The sequence below is a fragment of the Maniola hyperantus genome, chromosome 21, assembly GCF_902806685.2.
Source record: "Maniola hyperantus chromosome 21, iAphHyp1.2, whole genome shotgun sequence".
In the NCBI taxonomy this organism is placed as follows: Eukaryota; Metazoa; Arthropoda; class Insecta; order Lepidoptera; family Nymphalidae; genus Maniola; species Maniola hyperantus.
Genome location: NC_048556.1, coordinates 1,921,132 through 1,929,376, shown reverse-complemented (window position 1 = coordinate 1,929,376; position 8,245 = coordinate 1,921,132). Strand labels below are relative to the sequence as shown.

The following is an 8,245-nucleotide window of genomic DNA, read 5'->3' as shown; positions in this document are numbered from 1 at the left end:
TGTCAACAAATTCAATTTATAACATAAGCAAGATATGATGCATTTTTCACACTCCCTGCGGATCTCCAAAGCGGACCTGTCGAAAATTTCGACTTGTGATTACAATACCCCTAATAATAATATGCACCAGTTTGATTGACAGTTCTCGGCGGCGCCGGTCTTTGCGTTAAAAAAAATTAAAAAAAGTTTGGACGAATTCTCGATTAAAATTCGAATCGTATCGAATTAGCCGGCGATTATCGAGAAAATTCGTGGCATATGTTCGCATTTGGAGTTGCGGTATTTTGAAGACAATTTCGGGGAAGTCTTTTTTTTGGAATTGGATTCGAATTGGACGCCATTTTTTATATTATCGAATAAAAATAATTTTGTAACTAAGTAACTTTATTTATTGCGCACATAAATCCATCCATACTTCCATTACTTAATAAGTATTATAAAACGCGAAAGTGTGTCTGTCTGTCTGCTAGATTTCACGGTCTAACCGTTCAACCGATTTTGATGAAATTTGGTACAGAATTAGCTTATGTCCCGGGAAAGGACATAGGCTATTTTTTATCCCGGAAAATTAAAGAGTTCCCACGGGATTTAAAAAAGACCCGAAGTCGCGGGCATCATCGAGTTTGTAATAAAACCAGTCTAATAGTTTTAAAATAGGTAGTTACCTAAGTACCTACCTACTTAAACTAAACCAGAAAAACTCTTCAAGTTATTGTATTTACTTAAAAACTTGAAGGTAGGTCCTTCCTGTAAACCTTTTTGTAACCTAGGTTATTTTTTTTAGTTTTTTTCCTACTTACGATAGTTACCAAAGCGTTGCAATGCAACGTACCTCTGCCACCCCTAAAGGAACCATAGTTCAAACGTGGGCCAATAGATGTCGTTACTTTACTGTTTTTATCACAATTTTTTTCACAATTGTTTTTATCACTATTTTATTGTACTTTTATAAAAATGGTGTTTGTTGATGTAAAAACTAAACTAATGTTATCTACCCAATTATAAAATTTTAATTTTTGACACTACAATTAATTTGAAAATCCAAAACTGTCGTTTCATATTTCTAACTTCTAAGTTTTCACCTCTGCGTCTGTCGGCAGTCCCGCTGACTGCCAATTTTTTCACATTATTTTATTTTACCCTTGAAACAGAAGGGTTAAAATTAAAAAGGCGAACGTGAGCTATAACAATAGTAAAAGCCAATATTTAAACTTCTTTGTTAATTACATTTTGCCTTGAGATGTGACTTGTGTACGCTAACTAAGTAAGTAACAATAATAATTATGCGACATTTAAACCGTAAAACAAAATAAAACACTTTTTATGAACACTTGTATACCTTTAAAAAACCTACTAGGTACATGCTTATGTGGTACAAGTCATAAAAAGTTAAACGAAAAAGTTTTTAAATTTTTAAATTTTATTTATTTGTTCTCAGCAGCGTTACAGATAATGTAGTTTTATAGGAGGCCAAATAGGATTACAATTTTGTTTAAAAGTTTACCTAGATATAAATAATTTTATAACAGTAGGTTTGAAGAGACCAAATAATTTCAGCAAGATTTTTCTCTTCATTTATATTCTATTCTATTCAATTTTAATATTAATTTAATCCGCTTCATACTGTGTATATTGTTATGGGTTGTATTTTCATTGCCTGAAATAAAAATTATTTATTTATTATTATTATTATTACAACCTAACAAGATAATGATACTGATTTTGAGTACATCTAAATTTTATAGGTAGTATATAATACGGGAAGTTCCACCCTCATTGCCATCTCAACCTGTCGCGCACTGTAGCTGAAAAATCTAATAGTCGTCGAAGACTTTGGTCCATAATATTATTAGTATGTCATCACTGGTAATAACATAAGTATTGACCGTTCACTATAACTTGACGTCTGACGTTTTGTTGGCACCATTGCAAATCACACAATAATAAACTCTAAGTTCTAAGGAATAAAGCAAACATAGCAATCATGCCAACATGACGTCAGGCATCAAGTTATAGTGAACGGTCAATAGATATAATGGATCAGACCATTGATGTTGGAAGGTCACCCCACATCAGATACATGGTTGCTGACAAAAAGAGCTGCCTCATAACAAAGCTCAGAGTCACTCTGCGGGTGATGGAGAGTGAGCTATGCTTGGAGTTTATCTATGTGATCAACTCAGAAATGAGGAGATCTATAGGAGAACCAGAGTAATCAACATAGCCCATCGGATTACGGAGGAAAATATTACATTGCGTATTTTCAAAACTTTGTCCTGATTAAGCCTCTTTTCACGTTACCGCTTCCGCTTGTAACGTGCACCAGAACTATAATCAGAGTAGATATTCGTGGACGCGTGATTTTCGGCAATTCCTTTATGATTTACGTGGCGATGTCACAGGCGGGTGGCGGTGTCGTATAAATCAAACCGTTTATTGTCGACTACGCCCGCGCCCCGCTCCGCTTGTGTGTTGATATTTTCCTTAGATAGGTATATCCATTAGTTACCTACATATCGTTGACTATATCTATCTGTCATCTTCATCAACCGATAGACGTCCACTGCTGGACATAGGTGTCTTGTAGGGACTTCCACACGCCACGTTCACGAGGGTGGAGAGGTCTTGGAACGCTGCGCTTTCCCCCGTCGTTTGGGACCCCAACATGAGCTACTTGAGTTTCGCCGTACCCATAGGTACCTACTTAGGTAGGTAATAGTAGATAGTAGATACCTATCTTCTAATAGTAGGTACCTATCTTCTATGAATTCTAAATGCAAATGTATAATATGTCTTTATGTATCTCTGTTACCTTTTCACGGCCCATCCAGTTTAACCGATTTTTACAAAATTTGCTACCTTTTTATTCAGATAGCTTTCTTCCCGGGGAAAGACTTACAGCACAGTGTAATGTACATCGGCCTTTAGAATGACATTTCGTCTTTGTAGAGTGTTGTCTCTGTCACTCAAAACTACAGGTATAATGAAGTTTTTTCGGTCTCAAGGACTTAGGTAGATAGGTACAAAAGTTAGGTTCTATGGGATTTTTAAAAATCTTAATCCACATACCTAGCCGAAGTTGTTGGCATCATTAACACTGTATCTACCTACAGAGATAGATTGCATCCCAGTGATGGACATAGACTACTTTTTATCCCGAAAAATCAATAGTTCACTTCCTGATTTTTAAAAACCTAAATCCATACGGACGAAATTGCCGGCATCAGCTAGTCTAGGTAACTGACTGACTGACTGGTCTATCAAACTCAGCTCAAACTAATGGACGGATCTTGCTGAAATTTGGCATGGGTACAGATAGCTATTATGACGTAGGCGTCAACTGAGAAAGGATTTTTGAAAATTCAACCCCTAGTTAAGTAAGTATATTATAAAAGAACGTTAGGTAAATATCTTAATAATTATCCATTAATATTAACCCACATAATATAATTTTCCTGTCTAATTATAATGAAGGACGCGTTTTTACATTGTCCGTCCGTGCCGCCCGACGGCTGAGGGGAAAATGCGAAAACTCTCCCTCACGGGACGGCCATATTGTGACGTCACCTCTATTCACGGGGGACGTATTTAGGGCAGACGCTTTTTTATTTTATTTTTTGTCACTAAAAAAATTACGTTTAGGTAACTATACCTACCTATTTTACAAATCAGTAAGTACCTACCCATATTATAAACGCGAAAGTGTGTTTGTTTGTTGGTTTATTGGTTTGTTGGTTTGTCCTTCAATCACGCAACGGATACACGTGAATTTTTGCATGGGTATAGTTAAAAGTATACCTATTAAGTATATGACGCAACTATTTTCCTTTTTGGTTTTAAAGTTTTCGAATAGTTTCGAAAAAAATCAGAAACGTGAGACTGCAGACTGCAGAATTAGATTATTTTGTCTTTGAATACCTACCTAGTTCAATCACGTTTAATGTCATGATTGATTACTTAGATAGGTACCTAGGTACCTACCAACTGAAAACTGGAAAAATAAGTGTTTTTTTAATCCTTTCAAAAAATTATAAGTAGGTAGATAGGGAAGGGAAGCTCTTTTCTCTATCCTACCTAAGAGATTTCGACCAGTCGTCCTTGGCAGTGAGAGAGAAGAATATTATGTACATAGGTACCTACTTATGTATCTATCTACAAAAAGATAGTAAGTGGGTTATGTACCTCTACCTAAATGCGTAAATAAATATGGTACTTTAACTTTTTTTTATATTTTGAAACTATTTAATAGGAAGCCAACGGTCGCGGTATGCCCACAAAGAAATATTTTTTTATAGGTAAGTATCTAAATTAAAAGTAACTTTTGTATAACTTTTGTAACTTATATACCTAGGTACATATTATAATAAACAGTTTAGGTATTAGGCATAACGTTAGACTTTATTTCATCAATCAAAATGACTGTCACTGTGGCAAATGTTTTATAAAATCCTACTTCTGAACTCGCCTAAATGACACATTGCAAAGGTATTGCTATCTCTTTCATAATGTTCCCTGCGAAAAAGGATAGCAATAGATTTAGACTGTCAGCTTAGTGTGGTTCAACAGACTAATTCTGTTGATATGGCAATCGGGGTATGAGGCGGGGGAACGCCTCGATTGCCATCTCAACCTGTCACGTAATTTTATAACTGTTGATACTTTCATTAAAATAACTGCTTTAAGTAGGTCGACACTAGGTAGGTAACCTTTTTAAAGTTCCTACTAAAACCCCTACTATTGAAACGTAAAATCAATGCTCCTTAAAAACAACACAATATAAAACAACGCAAAAGTTTTATTAAATAAAACGCAATAATATTTTCTCCCATGTCTACACTGGCATTTCGGAAGCCGAATAGACGCGATACAATTTACTTTCAATAAGAAAAAAAAAGCGCAAAAGAAATCGAAGTGTACTGAAAATAAAAACGCAAAGTACGTCCCAGACTGCGCTTTGATGACGCCGGGGGGGTTTCGATTGGTGGGTTGAGTTGAATGGGCGTGGTCTGTTTAAGCCCCGCCCATCTCTGTTAAGGCCTTTGTAGGAACCCGGCCAGAAGGTATCCGGCGCTTGGCGTATGCGCCGCGCGTTATCACCATTTGCAACCCCCACAAAAAACACGTGAACAAAAATTAAAAAAAAAACTGACAGTAAAAACAATATAAAACTGAAGTGTTTAAGTGAAAAACGATAGTGGTTTGTGTTGTAAAATGAAAATCGGTGGTTGAGTTCAAAGTGACCTCTGGTGATAGAACCTGAAATTAGTGTTGTACATGACTGAATGGACAGTGTTGTGAAAATTTCAGTTTTTTTTTGTTTTCAAACCAGTTTCTTCCATTAAGATTCCAATTAGAGCTCAAGTTATCTTCCAAAAAAGTTTCTTAGACCAATAAAAGTGTAAAGGTAAAAGCACCAAGGTAGTTTTCAGCTAAAAATTACGTAGGGACCATTTTTTTTAAAATAATTTGACTCTTCCAATTTAAAATATGCTAATTCTTAATCATCAAGATGAAAAAACCATAAAAAGCCAATCCCCAAATAAGTACCTACTGAAAAACATCTTAAAAGTCAAAAAAATCGGATTAAGTCCAACTTACCTACCTATTGGAAGTTTTTTCTGCTTATTAGGTTTGATCATTCCGCAAATACCTACCTACCTAATAGTCTTTTAATACATATGAATTAAGAGGTTTTTAATACCAACGGATTTCCGTGAGGCTTGGACCAAATAAAAAAAAATATACTTTTTAAAAAAAATATTAAGGTGCCACAGTAGAGTTAAAAAACAAAATCAATTTATGAAATTACCTACTAAACAATTTAATACAATGAACTTATTTTACCGGCGGATGCGATAATTTTCGACGGATCAATAATTTTTAAAACAAAGATAAAATCGAGGTCAAACGCAATCGATTTTGCAAATCAATATTCAAAAACTAGATAAATTATGTTAACTGTGCTTATTACTCGGTGTTATTATCTAGGTACTTATTTAAAGAATTTGGTAAAAAACGTGAAAATGTTTTTAAAGGTTAAATAAATTAATCATAATATCTCAACTTAAAATAAATTAAGTAGATAAGTAAATAAGTAGGTTCCAAATTTTTTTAATGGATTTGAGTAGTTTTTTTTTAAATATTAGAGATTAGAGGGATTTAGGTATAAAGGTTTTGAATGTGGAGGTATCTATCGATAGATTTACGTTTCCTTAATAGGTAATTATTTACCTACTAAATTACTTAAAATAAATAAAAATATAGGTATACACCTACTTAACAACAAACAAATAATAATGTCATCGCTATCAAACAAAAAAAAATAGAGCATTATCAAACTAATGAAATTTTTTTACTCAATTATTTGATAGTTTAACAATTAATTTAAAAAAAAAGATTCCGACGAATTGAGAACCTCCTCCTTTTTTTAAAGTCTGTTAAAAATGGCCGGAATGGTCTAATGATACCTACTAAAATTAGCATAAAAGCAAAATACCTAAGTACCTTTCAATGTCTCTACCTACAGGCATGGCGCTGATTTATTCAATTCTAATACAAACATCTAATCTAATACCCATAGAATAGAGCTATTTGTTTTTACGTACGGTTACGGTATTTGTTTGAACTCATATTTATTTTAGCATAGGTAGCCGAAAAAAAAAATTGATCCTCTTATCTATAAATTTTCTAAATGACATGCAACTCTTTAGAAAAATAAACTCTGCATTGAATTTAAATAATTGAACTAGCAGTTGTTAACCAGGACTTCCATGTGATAATAAAGCAACTACCGTGACAGCAACAAAAACAAAATTGCAACTGTGCCCCCGATCAAATGTACACGTCTTCTAATAATTGCTCGTAACTTGACCAACAACACTTTATGTATATACTATTTTGCGTTCTTCAACTTGCATACTTTGCATGGGCGGAAACTTAGAGTAGGTACTTATAATAAGAAAATTATGACAAAAAAGACGGGCCGAATTGAGAACCACCTCCTTTTTGGAAGTCGGTTAAAAATCATGTCAGATTAGCAATAAAATTGTAGTAATTTTGAACCTTTATTTATTAAGTTAAAAACTAATTTCCATTTTGTTCTTGTAGTTATAAAGTGTATGAATAAGAAATTAGCAATGCTCTGATTAATTTTATTTATTTCATTTAGAGATATCAATGCAACAAAAGTGTTAAATATTGAGAATTTTAAATTATTAAATTATTGAAACAGTAGTGCATAAAATCCTACTTTTCCCTGTTTTAGTGGTCATGATGTGTGCTCATGCAGCGTTACAAATGCAACAACCAACAAACGTGCTGTTTTTAAACAATTCGCATATAAGTCAAATACAAATGCAACAGCACTGTTGATAACTCATTTTCACAACTAGTAACAGTAGGTACCCATTGCATCAAGGAATTTCATTTATGTAGTTTCAGATGAGGTACAAATACAGCTGTTGTTAACCTATGTAAATAGCAATATAGAAGTAACATTTTGGTAATCTGAAACTTAGTGCATCAAAGTGTCTTCGAACTGCCTCCTTCATCAGGGTTTGGCGTGAAGAAAAAGGAAATTCTAAGAACAAGACAACTGTTCAATATCTCCTAGTTGCGGCTGCGATACAAATGCAACAAAAGCGTTGTTGCCAAACTATTTCTATATAAGTAGCGATACTAATGTAACATTTCGTTGACTGGAGAACAGTAGTGCCTCAAAGTGTCTCCGAACGTGTACCAGTTGCCTCCCTTGTCGGGGCTCGGGGAGGAGGAGGCACCAGCCGGCAAGATAGCCACTGAGTCGAAGTTGCAACTGTGCGGCTGGGGCGGGCAGAGTGGCTACGCACTTGATAGCTGCGTGGACACGAGCCTGCTTCGGCCGCCGCAGCCGCAGGCGAGCCAATTGGGCACTGTCTACGCTACCAAGAGAAGACGGAGGAATGGGAAAAGGTGAGTTTTTTATAATGTTTTATTTAGGCCCTAGCCCGAGGGATTTCCCATCGGTAGCATCTCAGGATCCATCCGACTTAAATTTGAGTGATTAGTTTTTGTTATTGGTCTTTCTGCTCTAGTAAATACCCATCTCTCCAGCCTACTGATTCGCCAACTCAGTGTCTAACACTGAATGATATCCACCGTCCACCGAGTTCATTTGACATTTATTTTCAATCCATTAATTAGGTTTTCTGCGAAAAATTATTTTGATATCACTCAGTGAAGCAGCAATGTAGAACCAACCAGTGTC

General features: G+C 34.9%; 1 protein-coding gene across 1 annotated transcript in view; it reads left to right on the top strand.

The window, feature by feature from the left end:
• Positions 1-7,743: 7,743 nt before the first annotated feature.
• ss (spineless) overlaps positions 7,744-8,245 on the top strand; it is a 151,439-nt gene continuing 150,937 nt past the window's right edge. The window contains exon 1 of the mRNA XM_069505908.1: positions 7,744-7,950. The gene's annotated coding sequence lies outside the window, so the exon portion shown is untranslated. The remainder of the gene's footprint in view (positions 7,951-8,245) is intronic.